The sequence below is a fragment of the Chiloscyllium plagiosum genome, chromosome 13 (assembly GCF_004010195.1).
Source record: "Chiloscyllium plagiosum isolate BGI_BamShark_2017 chromosome 13, ASM401019v2, whole genome shotgun sequence".
NCBI classification, from domain to species: domain Eukaryota; kingdom Metazoa; phylum Chordata; class Chondrichthyes; order Orectolobiformes; family Hemiscylliidae; genus Chiloscyllium; species Chiloscyllium plagiosum.
Genome location: NC_057722.1, coordinates 2,071,283 through 2,088,857, shown reverse-complemented (window position 1 = coordinate 2,088,857; position 17,575 = coordinate 2,071,283).

Below are 17,575 nucleotides of genomic sequence, written 5' to 3'. Positions count from 1 at the left end.
GGTTCTGTATGGTCTGGGAGATGATGGTTTGATGATGGGGGGTGGGGTCATGGTTGAGGGGGCAGTAGGAGGAGGTGTCCTCGAGTTGGCGTTTGGCTTCAGCAGTGTAGAGGTCAGTGCGCCAGACTACCACTGCACCCCCTTTATCTGCTGGCTTGATGGTGAGGTTGGGATGGAGCAAAGGGATTGGAGGGCTGCGCGTTGTGAGAGTGAGAGGTTGGAGTGGGTGAAGGGGAGTAGACAGGTTGAGGCGGTTAATGTCCCGGCAGCAGTTGGAAATGAGGAGGTCGAGGGTGGGTAATAGGCCAGCACGGGGTGTCCAGGTGGATGGAGTGTGTTGGAGGCGGGTGAAGGGGTCCTCGGAAGGTGGGCGGGAATCCTGATTGTGAAAGTAAGCTCAGAGGCGGAGGCAGCAGAAGAAGTGTTCGACATCATGGCGGGTATTAAATTCATTGATGGGTGGGTGGAGGGGGATGAAGGTGAGTCCTTTGCTGAGGACTGATCGTTCATCCTCAGTGAGGGGGAGGTTTGGAGGGATGGTGAAAACTTGGCAGGGCTGGGAGCTGGGATCTGGTGTGGGTGTGCATGATGGGGGCGAAAGTGATGTAATCAATCAGCTTGATGGCTGCACCAGCTGCATGGCTAATGGCGTCCGAGAAGTTCCAGTGGCCGGGGGAATCTTCTGGAATGTTTGAGGAGTGCTGGTTACGGAGGTGGGTAGATAAAAGTTTGTTGTACTTACAGTTTTTGATGTTTGAGATGGAGTTGAAATACTGTTTGTTGAGAGTATGAATTCTCCTGAGGATGTAGTACAGAGTGGGTCCTTTGCAATTCTGAGAGAGTGTGGCCCTCAGCTGAGGCAGGGCAGACTGTAGAGAGGTTAGGTACCGGCGCATTGCTGCAAGCGTGGAGCGGAGGATCTTGATGGAGAACTGTTGCTGGTGTTTTTGAATCTGTAGTCTGTACTGTTTGTCCTGTTCGGGTCCGAACTCTGCTGGTTTAAAGGTGGTTCGGAGTCCGTGTGGGATGAATTGGTTACAGAGGCAGGCACTGAGGAAGCGAATGTGGCTGTTGTAGTGAGTTTGTTTCAGGACATGGTTGAAGAGCTTCAGGGCAGAGGAAATGACCTGGGAGTTGCAGTGGGAGAGGGACCCCCTGAGATTATTGTAGAGAGAGGAGAAAAACTTCTTCAAGGCAGGCATCCTTGCAAGAGGATTCACAGTAGGGTGAAAATCAATTAGGTAAAAACAATGACTGCAGATGCTGGAAACCAGATTCTGGAGTAGAGTGGTACTGGAAAAGCACAGCAGTTCAGGCAGCATCCGAGGAGCAGGAAAATCGATGTTTCGGCAAAAGCCCTTCATCAGGAATACAGGCAGAGCTCCTGAAGGGTGGAGAGATAAATGAGAGGAGTACAGGCCCTTTTGTAGTACAGGCCCTTTGGCCCTCGATGTTTCGCCAACTTGAGAATCCAACACATTTCCATCTCTGATCTCCAGCATCTGCAGACCTCATTTTCTAATCCAATCTGAAGCCCACCAAGCCGACACTATTCTAATATCATCCATATGTTTATCCAATGACCACTTAAATGCCCTTAATGTTGGCAACTCCACTACTATTGCAGGCAGGAATTCCACGCTGTTACTACTCTGAGTAAAGAGGGGATGGGTGGGAGGGAAGGTTATGAGTTGGAACAGTTTCTCCCCATCTACTCTATCCAGCTCCCTTAAAAATTTGGAAAACCTCAGATTTCGTCTCAACCTTCTTCTCTCCAAGGAGAACATTCCTAACATCCCCACTCTATTTTCAACTGAAATTTCTGATCCCTGGAGCCATTTTTTGCAAGTCATCTCTGCAGTGTCTCCAACATATTCATATCTTTCCTATAATGTGCACTCAGAACTGTACAGAACTTAATCTGGGTCAGTGTTCCTACACCAAGAAAACACTGCTGCTCATGAGATACTTAGCATTGCGAATAATTGTGATCAACTAAATGTCACTTGCACTGCTTTATGGAAACAGCTAGCAAAGAAAAAGATGGCTGGATTTGCTGGTGTAGGAGAAGCATCAGAGGAGAGAGTAGAGGAGTTGGAAGGTGATGACCATCAAGAGGTTACTATATTCACCTTACTTTATGAATGAAGCTTACTTCTGGAATATTCCCACAGACACCACATCAGAGGTGAAACTTGAATATGTTCCAGATGAACATGGAGCATTGGACATCAATGGTCTGCTAACAACACTCACATCCTGTGCAGCAAGCTTCAGAAAAGACACTCTGCAGTATTACCTGGCTCATCTTAAATGTGAAACACAACAATGTACTTGACTCGAAGCACTCTTTTGAAACAGCCAGGAAGTCTCACCTCGCCAATGATGCCCATGAAATATTTATTTGAAATTGGGGAGCCCCCTGACAGACAAAACATTTGGGCACAAATATGTTCTTTAACAGAAGAATGTCGAGCAGCATAATTTCTGCTGCCAAAGAAGCTGCACATTCCCCTCACCGAATGATGATCTACAGCTGCTCCTCTATCTCTTACTCTGCTGTCCATGACCTTTCCCTCAATTCTCTTCCCTTTTGATATAGTCCTTTCATTTTGCAAGACTGTTTTAAATTACTGTTTTTAATCTTAAACTACCATCAGTTGGGAACTTTTTTCTACTATCACATTTTTTTATCACATTTGCTGACTGCAGTTATCCCTATGCAAATTAATTTTGGTCAGAAGGGCTGGTGGCACAGTGGTTAGCACTGCTGCCTCACAGCGCCAGAGACCTGGGTTTAATTCCCGCCTCAGGCAACTGTCTGTGTGGAGTTTGCACATTCTCCCCGTGTCTGTATGGGTTTGCTCCAGTTTCCTCCCACAGTCAAAAGATGAGCAGGTTATTGTGGTTCTGTTCGCCGAGCTGGGAATTTGTGTTGCAGATGTTTCTTCCCCTGTCTAGGTGACATCCTCAGTGCTTGGGAGCCTCCTGTGAAGCGCTTCTGTGATCTGTCCTCCGCCATTTGTAGTGGTTTGAATCTGCCGCTTCCGGTTGTCAGTTCCAGCTGTCTGCTGCAGTGGTCGGTATATTGGGTCCAGGTCGATGTGCTTATTGATTGAATCTGTGGATGAGTGCCATGCCTCTAGGAATTCCCTGGCTGTTCTCTGTTTGGCTTGTCCTATAATAGTAGTGTTGTCCCAGTCGAATTCATGTTGCTTGTCATCTGCGTGTGTGGCTACTAAGGATAGCTGGTCGTGTCGTTTCGTGGCTAGTTGGTGTTCATGGATGCGGACCGTTAGCTGTCTTCCTGTTTGTCCTATGTAGTGTTTTGAGCAGTCCTTGCATGGAATTTTGTACACTACATTGGTTTTGCTCATGCTGGGTATCGGGTCCTTCGTTCTGGTGAGTTGTTGTCTGAGAGTGGCTGTTGGTTTGTGTGCTGCTTTGAGTCCTAGTGGTCGCAGTAGTCTGGCTGTCAGTTCGAAAATTCTCTTGATGTATGGTATTGTAGCTAGTCCTCGTTCCGTTGTCTTTCCCTTAGGCATCTGTTGATGAAATTGCGCGGGTATCCGTTTTTGGTGAATACATTGTATAGGTGTTCTTCTTCCTCTTTTTGCAGTTCTGGTGTACTACAGTGTGTTGTGGCCCTTTTGAATAGTGTCTTGATGCAACTTCATTTGTGTGTGTTGGGACAACACTACAATTATAGGACAAGCCAAACAGAGAACAGCCAGGGAATTCCTAGAGGCATGGCACTCATCCACAGATTCAATCAATAAGCACATCGACCTGGACCCAATATACAGACCATTGCAACGGACAGCTGGAACTGACAACTGGAAGCGGCAGATTCAAACCACTAGAAATGCCAGAGGAAAGATCACAGAAGCGCTTCACAGGAGGCTCCCAAGCACTGAGGATGTCACCTAGACAGGGGACGAAATGTCTGCAACACAAATTCCCAGCTCGGCAAACAGAACCACAACAATGAGCACCCGAGCTACAAATCTTCTCACAAACTTTGAATGTGCAGGTTAGGTGAATTGGCCATGCTAAATTGCCCGTAGTGTTAGGTGAAGGGGTAAATGTAGGGGGGTGGGTTGGGGGTCGGTGTGGACTTGTTGGGCCAAAGGACCTGTTTCTACACTGTAAGTCATCTAATCCCAGAGCTGGGTGAGATATTCTTTGTGTCTATGTTTTCCAATTTATTAGCATCCATTTCTCTGAATGTTACATGTCCTCTCTATTTTCGGAAACTAAGATACATAAAAGAGCCTGTGTTATCTCACTCATCACTAAATGTGAAGTAAGAGTCAAGAGTGTGTTGCTGGAAGGGCTTTTGCCTGAAACATCGATTTTCCTGCTCCTCGAATGCTGCCTGACCTGCTGCGCTTTTCCAGCACTACACTCTTGACTCTAATTTCCAGCATTTGCAGTCCTCACTTTCACCTACTAAATGTGAAATGTCAACCTCCAGAGTATTATTTGTCAGGAAGTGACAGATCAAAGTCCGATTCTGCCAGCTTGTATCACAGAGAGTCGAGATATCACTCAAACAACTATAACATTAGCTTTACGCACAGAGAGGACCAAATCTAATATTCCAATCTGGGTTATTAAAATTATTGCTATGTTTCAACTTGGCTGAATTTATCCTTTTTGCCCACCTCTCCTCCTTCATTTCGCTGAAGCTTTCTGTTTTGCACCACCAGGACAAAAAGACAAGAAGGTCAAATTTCAAATAAACAAACAATCATATGAATTTCTGTGACAGACAAAATGGTACCAAGAAGTACCAGAATGCCTTCTCCATTGCAATGCCTCGGCCAATTAGAATTAACTTGTCAACCAATCAGCACTATTTGTTTCCTATGGCGACCATTTGAAATTTGACATTCTTGCATTTTGTTCTGATGACTATAAGCCAGAACTTTTTGGTAGGATGTCCCTCCTTTTTCCCTCTAATCAAGCATCGTGCTACCTCAGAATTCTCACTACATTGCCTTATTAGATTAGATTACCTACAGAGTGGAAACAGGCCCTTCGGCCTAACAAGTCCACACCGACCCTCCGAAGAATAACCCACCCAGAGCCATTTTCCTCTGACTAACACACCTAACTTATTTAGCATAGCCAATTCACCTAACCTGCACATCTTTGTGACTGTGGGAGAAAATGGAGCACCCGCAGGAAACCCACGCAGACACAGGGAGAATGTGCAAACTCCACACAGACAGCTGCCTGAGGCTGGAATCGAACCTGGGACCCTGGTGCTGTGAGGCAACAGTGGTAACCACTGAGCTACTGTGCCACCCCAGAGCCTTCTTCTGTCTCTGCTTCTGAACTCCAGTTTCTATGTTCACTACTTTCCATTCCCCATCTGCTGTAGAGCATGTTGACATGTCATTCTGACACAGTTTTTGCTATTACAGTAATTTTGACCGAGCATCCTTGCAACAGAACTCACAAAGACATGATGATTTAAATGTCTACTTTGTTGGAAGTTTCCAGATTGCACAACACAGACCTTAAAAGGAAATGGATTTATTAAAATCCGTGGCAGTTCCAGATGACAGACAACATGAGGACTTGCAGCTGTTGCTCAATATTTCAATAAATACAATTCCAATTCAGTCACAAAATCTGTTTAGAGAATGATTATAATCTCCCATCTAATGCAGAATGCCCTGATTGTTGAGCTTTAATCTTTGTAAAATAATACAGACGATTATGGAATTGTGAAGAAACATGCTCCGATAGTCAATCATTCATTTGAACATTGATAAATGTATTTGTGGCTTCAAGATGTTGTCTGTCAGGTGGCATCAGAATTTCTCCAGGGGTGTAGGTGCTGAGTGAGGAAGGTTGATGTTGCTGGGCCAAATAATCTGTATTCATCTGGTGGATATTCGAGTTTCAGGGATATGTGGCGGCTGTGGGTATATTCCTGAAGGAAATTTCATTCATTAAGGGAAGGCAGATGAATTTAGCAGCCTGAAGGGGTTTCCTTTTTCAATCAGCAACTGCCCTGATCTGTTTAGTGGCTGCTCCTGCTCCAGCAAATCCATCATCTGATAACTGATCCCCCCAAAAATTGTGCAAATTGGGGATAAATTATTTGTTACTGGGACTCATTGTAAGTGAAATACAGTGAAACTTTTCTGAGATTTGACAAGAAAAAAAAGCATGACAAATGGTTACTGAATAACGTGGGATGAAATTGTTGTAGCATTTACAGAAACCCTAAAGCAGACACAAATAACTGACAGTCTCTGCCATTTATCTTTGCAGGTTAACGTTGATCTAGCAAGTGTCTGTTCAAATATTCTAAGCCATTCAGGTTCGCTTTAGAGTGGTTAATTACTTGGACTGGTTGTGTGTACTGACTATTTCACCACAATGGAAATAAGGTGATAAATTTCTTCTCTGAAATAAATGCTCAATCTTTTCCAGTGCTATAATATAGAATCTTCATAAAGTTATCAAAGCTCTTAGGAAGTTCTGCATCTCATAGCAACCAAAGTTAGAGTTAAAAATCACACAACACCAGGTTATAGTCCAACAGTTTTAATTGGAAGCACACTAGCTTTCGGAGCAACGCTCCTTCATCATCTCCGAATCACAATCAAAGTTAGCTCACCTCCCTACGTGGTGGAGAGGCTTGTGTCCAGAGTGTGCTGTTGGAAAAGCGCAGCAGGTCAAGCAGCATCCGAGAAGCAGGAGCGTCAACGTTTCAGACAAAAGCCCTCCATCATGGTGGCTCAGTGGTTAGCATTGCTGCCTCACAGTGCCAGAGAACCAGGTTAGATTCCACACTTGTGTGGAGTTTGCACATTCTCTCAGTTCTGCGTTGGTTACCTCCGGGTGTGCCGATTTCCTCCCACAGTCTAAAGATGTGCAAGTTAGGGATATGTGATGGTTGTGGGAATATTGCTAAAGGAAATTTCATTCATTAAGGGAAGGCTTGATTGTCCATAGTGTCTAGGGATGTACAAGCTGATGTGGATGAACCACAGGAATGGGGTGGGTCTGGATGGGATGCTCTTCAGAGGGTCAGTGTGGATTTGATGGACCGAATAGAATCCTTACAGTTTGGAAGCAGGCTATGATTCTTCACTCATCCCTTGAGTGATGCCATTGGGCTCTCCTTGTGCCTGGCAATGCTGCCCATTAGAGGCTACACATGTAGAACAGTCCTCAGCAGCAGAGCAGGTGAAAGAAGATTTTGGGCTGGCTCTGAAGAACATGGGCTATGGAATGATTTGTGGTAGAATCAAATGAGCATTCCAGCATGATCCATTTCAGGAGCAGTTCATTTCAGTTTGAACTTTCCATAAGCCACGCAGTGAGTTTCTCATTAGGCTGCAGCAATTTGGCATCGTGGGGTGATCTGATAGAGGTTTATAGAATCATGAGAGGCATGCATAGGGTAAATAGTCAAAGCCTTGTCCCTAGGGTCGGGGAGTGCAGAACTAGAGGGCATAGGTTTAGGGTGAGAGGGGAAAGATTTAAAAGAGACGTAAGGGGCAACATTTTCAGACAGTGGGTGGTACGTGTATGGAATGAGCTGCCAGACAAAGTGATTGAGGCTGGTACAATTACAGAAGTTAAAAGGCATCTGGATGAGTATATGAATAGGAAGGGTTTAGAAGAATATGGGCCAAGTGCTGGCAAAGGGGACTAGATTAATTTAGGATACCTGGTCAGCCTGGACAAGTTGAATCAAAGGGTTTGTTTCTGCGCTGTACATCTCTATGACTCTATCAATGAGATGAGCTGTGTCATTTACAAGGTGAATAACAGGCAATAGCGTTAGGGAGATCTACAGCACAGACAAAGGCTCTTCAGCCTATTGAGACTGCGCTGATCAAAAATAACCACCTCACTATTCTAACCCCATAGACCAGCACATGGCTCATATCCTTGGTATCATAAGTGCACATCTAAATACTTCTTCCAAGTTATGAGGGTTTCTACCTCTATCACCCTTACAGGTAGTGAGTTCTAGATTTCCAACATCCTCTACATAAAATAAAAATTTCCTCACATCTCCTCTAGACTTTCTTTCCCTTCTCTTAAATTTACGCTCCTGCATAGATCCAGCCATCAAGGGGAAATATTTCTTCCTGTCTACCCTATCAATGCCTCACATAATTTTACACATCTCAATCATGTCTCCCTTCAAGTCTCCTCTGTTCAGTGGAAAATTATCCCAATCTGTCTAATCACTCTTCATAACAAACTCTCCAACCCAGGCAACATTCTGGTAAATCTCCTCTGCACCCTTCCCAGTACAATCGCATGCCCTTTCATGATATGGATTCCTGAACTGCACACGAATATTCTAGCTGTGTCCTCACCAACATTTTATACATTTCTAACAGAACCTCCCTGCTCTTCAATTTTCTGCCTCATCTAATAAAGGCAAGCATACCAAATGCTTTCTTAATGACTTATCAGTCTGTCTCACTATCTTAAGGGACCAGTGTCCATGCAAACTCAGTTTCCTTGCTTAACAAGCACAACTAACAAGATAAGTATTAAGGAAACTTGACATGGAATTGCTCCTAACGACCTCCATATTGCACATGACTAAACTGGATCATTCACCTATCCACACCGCCGTCTAGTATTTGAGAACTTCTTACAACTATCATGGCACCTCTGACACACTGGCAAGCTGCAGTGAAGTACAGACTCATATGACAGGGTGCACCAGCAACTCACATTGCAAGGTTACAGCTGGTTCTCAGTTGAAATAACTGCACAGAGGCTGGGTCCCATCCCCAAGTTACCCTTCCTAATGTACTGTGCACTGGCTGTGGCTAGCCAGCTCAAAGTCAGACTGCAACTGAGGAGATTCTAATCTCCTAGTTATATTTTGTTTTCCCCTTACTGAGGAAATTCTATTCGCCTGCTTATTTTTAAAAAAAATAAGTACCCCCACACTACTGGGCAGCACAGTGGCACAGTGGTTAGCACTGCTGCCTCACAGCACCAAAGACCCAGGTTCAATTCCCACCTCGGGCAACTGTCTGTGTGGAGTTTGCACATTCTCCCCGTATCTGCGTGGGTTTTCTGTAGGTGCTCCGGTGTCCTCCCACAGTCCAAAGATGTGCAGGTTAGGTGAATTGGCTATGCTAAATTGTCCGTAGTGTTAGGCGAATTAGTCAGGGGTAAATATAGGGGGGTGGGTTTCTATTCGGAGGGTTGGTTTGGACTTGTTAGGTCGAAGGGCCTGTTTCCACACTGTAGGTAATGTAATCTATTGCCATATAGCTGTACTTATTTTCCCCAGCACCCATGTGTGGATGTATATGACAGACATTAAAAACATCAGGTATGTAAATAATTTTATTAATACTCCACCAGAGAAAACAGCCATGGGGCCAGGAAACCAGCAAGAGGCAGAGCCCCATTGGACAGTCTATGTGAACAAAAATTATATAACCAGAAGATGTTTTTTCCCTTGCTCGATCATATTTTATTGAACTGTACAAATACAAAACAGTCCAAGACAACAATTAATAAGTAAACAACAGTTCAGAGAGAAACGAGGATGGCAAAATAAATCCCATCATTCAATTTACTGGGAAATGTGGATGATTGAACCCCAAATCCCACCATAACACACCCAAGAGAAAACGTTAGATGAAAACATACAAGACAAATCCAATCAAACAAACAATAAAAATGGGAGTGTGCGTAACACAAACATCCCTGGCAACCCAGCAAACAGCCTGCCCCTATACACCTTCTAGCTATCTCTAGGCCAGCCCGTCCCTGTACCTCCCCACGATAATGGTGCTTGGGATGGTCTTCCAACCCTTGGGGAAAGACCCTGCTCCTCGGATGCTGCCTGGCCTCCTGTGTTTTTCCAGCACCACATTTTTCAACTCTGGTCTCCAGCATCTGCAGTCCTCACTTTCTCCCAGGGCCACACAAAATACACATAAAAACAATCAACTGTCAAAAGGCTAAGTCCATTCTCAACAGCGAGTCCATGTCTTAAGGCAGCAAATGCAAACCTTGTGGCACCTAGTGCTCAGTCACCAGAGAAGTCCGGTCCACCCACAGAGGCCAGGCCCACTCATGGAGACACAGTCCACTCGCCAAGGTGCAGCTGACTCTTCGAGGCTCAGTTCCAGTACAAAATAAAGAGAAAGCACATGTAAAAAGAAAGTGCAAAACTCAAAACTGGTGCAAGGGCCAGGCCTTACCACAAAGTCATTTGCTTTAAAAAATGGACAGAGTAACTAAGGCTGCAGCCAGCCAGTTGAATTAAAAAAAACACAGTTTACAAATGAGAACCAAAATCCAACAGTTCACACTGGCTGATGCCCAGGCAACTCAGAAAAAAAAACAGCAGTACACATCAAGCTGTGGCTAGGAAGCCTGGAGTCAGTCACTTGATCTGGGGAGATTCTAATCTCCTGGTTAGAGCCGTCTTTTTCGATATGCTGTATCAACAACACGGTATGTGTGAGAAGTTTAAACAAGGAGCCATTAACGTGCAAGACTTGCAATGCCTGGATTTGACCCAATAATTGCTTATTCAGTACGTAGGCACTTTAACTGATTAAGCCACTACAACTAAAAGTGTGTTACTTCACCTGTGTAAACTTGGCAAGCGTATCAGTATGATACATATTAATCAGATACTCAAAGTTTTGGGAAGCAGATGCAAAGCTGAAAATGTGTTGCTGGAAAAGCGCAGCAGGTCAGGCAGCATCCAAGGAGCAGGAGAATCGACGTTTCGGTCATGAGCCCTTCCGAAGGGCTCATGCCCGAAACGTCGATTCTCCTGCTCCTTGGATGCTGCCTGACCTGCTGCGCTTTTCCAGCAACACATTTTTAGCTCTGATCTCCAGCATCTGCAGTCCTCACTTTCTCCAAGCAGATGCAAAAGCAAGATACAGACCAGAGCACAGTTACAAAGGAAAGCTGTTCTCTCCTGGTTAGATTGGTCAGCCAAGGCTTTCCTGATTGGGTTTGTTAACCTGGGATAAACAAGAACCTCAGTCAATGAGGTCCACATGTTCTCAATCACTACATCCCTTCTCCTCAGCTCCCTGCTGAAGAAGCAGCTCTCTGAAAGCTAGTACTTCCAAGTAAACGTGTTGGACTATAACCTGGTGTTGTGTGATTTTTAACTTTGTACACCCCAGTCCAACACTGGCATCTCCAAATCTTGGTCAGCCAAGCCTTTCTTGATTGGCCCAGATTGACAACACCAATGAAGAACCTCATAGTCAACGAGGTCCACCTAGTTCCCATCACTACATCAGCAATGCTCACTCGGTCCCTTAGTATTAACTCTCTTCATTCCTTAACTCAGCTTTCAACCAGCAGCCATTTTCCAAATCTCCTGGGCTGAAAAAGGCTCTCTAAAAATAGACTGTCCCACCTTTTCCTGACGTGGAGCCACACCCTATAGAAAGACTAACTTTGCAATCAAAGAAAATGAATGTTACATTTTGCAACTTGGAATATTAGAATACCTCAGGGTAATATCAAGATTAACTTTCCAGAAAGAAGAACCGCAATTGTCCCATGTGAGGTATCCAGACATTCATTTGGCATTGCTGTCCCCACTCAGACTTGCCTTTGGAGGGAGCAGCAGTTGAATGAACCAAAGGCTGTACGATGTGGAGTCTTCAATCGTATAAACAAATGTTTTGCAACTCTTCATTCACAGCTCAGCTGTAGCCAATAAACAACCTTCATCTTGTTTATGCCTGACCCTCTTCCGATTAAGATGTTAAGGACAAACTATATTCTGACCTTGATACAGTCCTCAATGTGGAGCAAAGTGTTCCTTTACTGTAAAGATGGCTGCTGGCCAAATACATAAACAGCCATGTGATGATAAAATCAGGACAAGATGGAACCTATACTTGACTAATTAGATTTTAGACAGGTTTGCTCTTATCATACCTTTACATTGTTATGTTCAATAAAAACCTGTCAGTGTACACTTGTGGAGTGGAGATCTGATGGTAGTGCATGGTGAGAGTGGCTGAAGGGCTCAGGAAATGTAGACATCAGTCAGAAACAGGAGACAAAGAAACCACTGGCCACGTTCCGAATTTGGAAAGCAGGGAGACTTCACAGCAGTCAGGCAGAAGGAAAAAGGAAAGAATTCTTCAGAAAGGCCCACAGCAGGCTGAGTAGAAAGGGAAGAGAAAACAGAAATAAATTTGCAGTAGGATCAGAGAGAACTCTCTGGGGGCAGTCAGCCTGTGAATGCATTCTCAGGGCAATGGTCAACAGCAAGGAGAGAACCTTCAAACTCATTCAGAGCACAGTGAATGGATGAGAACAGCAGAGCAGCATCCAGCATGGGAAACATTGCAGCAGGGAGAGGAGTTCTGGGGACAGTCCACAAATCACTCAGGACATGAAAAGGAGAAAAACAAAAATCCTCATCAGGAAATGTGGTAGGCTGCTGATTCAGGCAGCAGAGTAGTAAGTGCTAAATGACTGCAGAGTGCAGATACACATGGGGACGGGCAGTCAAAGGACATCTTGAATGTTTGCTAATAGAATACACAGGGAGAAACAAGACACGTTTATTACAGGATTCTATTGGCAGGAGCTCAGCACAGCCAGTATTAAACAGGGTTAGGAGAGAGAGTTACTTTGTCAGGGCTGCATTAGCAGCACAGAGAGTCAAACACAAACAAAAACTGTCTGCATATGTCCAAATAATAAATGACACCAAGGAACAGGAGGAATTCTTTTAAGGAGATGTCACAAGTCCACTGCAAGATTTAGCTTGGGCTGATTAGTGGAAAGCAACTTCTGCACAAGACAAGTGTTATTCAATGGCTATTGCTTGTTGATTTATGATTGTCACACGTACCTAGGTGCAGTGAAAAGTTTTGTTTTTGCAGTATAGGCAAATCAGACCATACAAAGTGCATTAGAGTAATAGAATTGAGCCAAGAATGCAATGTCATGGCTGCAGAGAAGGTGCATGAAGAGAGACACTGACAATCAATTTAAGATTTGAGAGGTCCATTCACAAGTCTAATAATAATGGGGAAGAAACTTTTCTTGAATCTGCTGACTCATGCGTTTAAGTGCTTGTATCTTTTGACCAATAGAAGAGGGTGGAAGAGATTTATAACTGGGATGGGAGGAGTATTTGATGATGTTGGCTGCCTTTCTGAGACAGTAAGAAGTATAGATGGAGTCAATGGATGGATTATTGGCTTGTGTGATGGCCTGGGCGGTGTTCACAACTCTTTGTAGTTTCTTATAGTGCTGGGCAGAGCCGTTGCCATATCAAACCGTGATGCGTCTGGATAGAATACTTTCTATGTGCATCTATACAAGATGGTTAGAGCCTTTATGAACATGCTGAATTCCTTTATTCCAATCTTCAACTAGAGATAATCTAATCATTATTTAAATGACATTGCCTTCACTAACTCCCCATTATAAACATCCTGGGAGTTTTCATTGACCAGAAACTGAACTGAAACAGCCAAATAAATATGGTGACTACAAAAAAAGGTCAGAGGCTCAGGTTTTTGTGGCAAGTAACTCATCTCTTGACTTCCCACAAGACTTTCCACCATCTACAAGGGATGAATCAGTATCCTGATGGAATACCCTCCATTTGCCTGGACGAGAATAATTCCAACAACACCAAGAAGGCTCAACTTCATCCAAGACAAAACTTGCTTGATTGGCACTCCATCTTCCATGTTGAACGTTCGCTCCTTTCTTTAACAATATCATATTGGCAGCAGCGTATCCCATCTACAAGATGCACTGCAGTAACTCATGAAGGTTCTTTAAACAGCACCTACAAAACCAGTGACCTCCAACAACTGGAAGGACAGTGGCAGCAGATCTATGTAACACCACGACTATATTATCTCAATAACAATATCATTGTTCCTTCGGTGTTGCAGGGTGAGAACCCTGGAATTCCCTCCCTAATAGAATTGTGGGTCTAGCTTTGAGAAAGCAGCTCACTATTATCTTCTCAAAGGTGATTAGGGATGAGTAACAAATGCAGGTCAATCCACACTGCTCACATTCTCTGAAGAAATAAAAAGAAAGAACCTCTTGCTCAGTTGCGGTATAGCAGCTAGTTTATGTTTCATAAGCTCCCACACAGAGCTGTAGAATACTGACCATATTATCTGCTCTTTATAGTGACATAGAAATATTGGCTAGGAAACCTTGAGGATTCCTCTTCTCCTTTTCAAACATTACTGCACTTAGGAGAAAATGAAAAGCAGGTCAGTCTCAATTTAACATGTTACTTAACAGATGGACCTTCTCAAAATGCAACACCCCTTCAATGCTGCCCGAGAGAAGCAACTGAGAATAAGATTCTGGAAACTGTAACATTCAGGCTCAGAAGTGATACCAATGAACAACAACCGACATTATATAAAATAATTATAAACATAATTTTCATACCTGTTACAGCTTGGATTAAAACTAACATGTTTGCTACTACATTATGAATCTCCCATTCATTTGGTGCTTGCCAAGATATGTGCCATAATATCTTTTAATCTCCAGGGAAGAAATTACCTTGTGGTATTGTCACTGGACTAATAGTCCAGAGACCCATGTAATGTTCTGGTGGCCCATGGCTGATGATGGCATTTGAAATAAAAAGAAATTATAGATTAGATTACATTACAGTGTGGAAACAGGCCATTCGGCCCAACAAGTCCACACCGACCCGCCGAAGCGCAACCCATCCATACCCATACCCTGACATTTACCCCTAACCTAACACTATGGGCAATTTAGCATGATCAATTCACCTAACCTGCACATCTTTGTGACTGTAGGAGGAAACCGGAGCACCCGGAGGAAACCCACGCAGACACGGGGAGAATGTGCAAACTCCACACAGAGAGTCGCCTGAGGCGGGAATTAAACCCGGGTCTCTGGCGCTGTGAGGCAGCAGTGCTAACCACTGTGCCACCGTGCTGCCCACAATCTGGAATTAAAAGTCTACTGGTAACTATAAAACCACTGATTGTCAGGAAAATCTGTTGAGCTTACCTAGTCTGGCCTCTAACAATGGGGTAAACTCTCAAATTCCATCTGAAATGGCTGAGAAAGCTATGTGCATCAAAGACAACGAGGAATGAGCGACAAATGTTGCACAGTCAACAGGGCCCACATCATATAAGTGAATTAAAAAATGCATTGAAGAAGCAACATATATGAATTTAAGACTAGGAGTAGGCCATTCAGCCCCTTGAGTCTGCTCAACAATTTAATTACCCCTTAATATTCTACACATGAGGACATACGAACCTGGTCTATGCAAAGTGCCCTCAAAATTTAATGCTTTAAAGTCTGAATTTATTCTATTGTATGTATGCTCTTCTGCCTCCAAAGGCAATTGAAACAATGTCTGTGAAATGTTGACAGTTCCCCTTTAACCTATAGTTCCCCAGAAAAATGTGTTTTACTCCTCAAGAGTATGAAATTTGGTTATGTTCCAGATCCTTCGCTCTGTCCAACCGATTCAGCCTTGCACCCATATGTTTTGTTTCAGTGCAGAAATCAAAGTATCACTGCAAAATATAAATAGGTCCCAGAAGCCAAAGAATTTGCCTGAAACAGTTTAATTTCCATCTGACCTTCTCTGTTCCATCCGTTGTTTCCTGTTGAAGCCTAAGTCAAGACAGATTTATTATTCTGGTTGGTTATATTTTTATCATGCACAATCCATTTTTGATGCACATTTTCCAAAAACAATATACACCAATGGGTTTTCATCCTCCCATGCTGAAATTGAAACTAAACACGTTTCATACTAGAATGAGAACATAATTCTTCATAACCAGCATTAAATATAAATGCCACATAAGATTTACATGAAATAAGCCCAATTGACCATGGGAGTGCCTTAAATTCTCTGTCTTCTTTGTGTTTTACATCTCAAATCTACCTGATGTCTCTTTCTCTCTCTCTCTCACTCATTCCTTTCACATGAATGAAATTCATGAATGTCTTATCGAGCCTGAGCCGCCATTCAATAAGATTGTGGCTGGTCTGATTGTCAGCTCAAATAGCCATTCTGCCAATTCTGGATAACCATTCATTCCCAAGCTGAACCTTTAACTTGAAAATATTCAAGGGCTCTGCTTCAGGAAGAGTACCAAAGACTTACAAAGCTCTGAAAGAGAACATACCCACGGCATCTCCATTCTAAATGAGTGACCCCTGATTTTTATTCAGTGACATCTAGTTTTGGATTCTCCAGCTTAAGGAATCATTCTCTCAGTTTCTCAGATTCATTATTTTGAGGCTTCACAAACAATCAGCTGTAACAGCCTTTGAAATTGGAGGACAAATTAATAAAGTTTAAAAAATGGAACCGCTGGCATCATAAATTTGTGATGAGGAGCACTGAGTACAACAGTAAATCTTCAAAACTTAGATAATTCTCTGGTTCAAACCCAGCTAAAATGCAGTCCCCACTTCTAAAAAGGTCTATGTTCAAAACATGGATATTGGCCATTGGAGAGTTTCAAATGGAGGAGAACGAGGATGTCTCATGTGGATCTCAGAATCTCAAAAAAAATCAGAATAATATCTAAATGATGTTCATTTTGGGAAGTGTAGTATGGTAGAGTGCTTTCGCAGCCCGAGAGCAGATATCTCTAAAAGCCTTTGGTAAGTAAACAACATAATCAAAAAGAATGTTACTCTTAATCTTAGTCTGACAGGAATACTACAATGTAAATGTTTGATTACTGTCTTATTAATCTTATGCTTGACCCTATTTCAAATATTGTGTTCAGTTTTGTGTAACACACCTCAGCATGCTCATAGCAGCCTTGCAGGGTGTGCTGCGAAAATCCACCAGAATGATATAGGAGCTTCACCTATAATCACAGGGCTGTTTACTCATGTTCTACATCTCAGATTAATGCATTGTGAGAATAGTTTCCAAGTGGGCACAAAGTTTGTTGCTTATTTTAAATGTTTTAAAGTAATCCAGCAATTATAAAATGTTTGTAATGATGCTTACAGTTCAGCGTGTATTCGCTGCTGTGCTGTCTTTGCTCTGAGTTAACACCCCAGGTTTGACCAATTAAACAAAGTGAGCATACACTTTTCACTGACTCCTCTGAAAATACCAAACCCTGGAAGATTGAGCTGCCAGAACTTTTCATTGCTCTAACATGTCTTCCTGGTAGGACTGATGTCCAACTCTTTCAGCTCATCTGCATCATTTAATCTCACTGACTCTGCTTTATTGTGATATTAACTGCAGCGCACTCTGTCACAGTGCAGTCAGTATCACAGTGAAGCACAGTCTGCTTCACTGTGATACTGACTGCAGCACACTCCTCCCAGTCTGCTTCACTGTGATACAAGCACCAAGACATTGCTTGGCTGGTGGTGAGAAGGGCTCTGCCTGTGAGATCCTTTATGCACGCCCGGAGTCTCAGCCGCACTGCACGCTGCCCTCGAAGTGGCTGCGGGGGGACGAGACTGTCACACACCTCCTTCTGGAATGTGCCTATGCAGAAGAAGTCTGGAGAGGAATGCAGTGGTGTTTGTCGAGGTTTGTCCC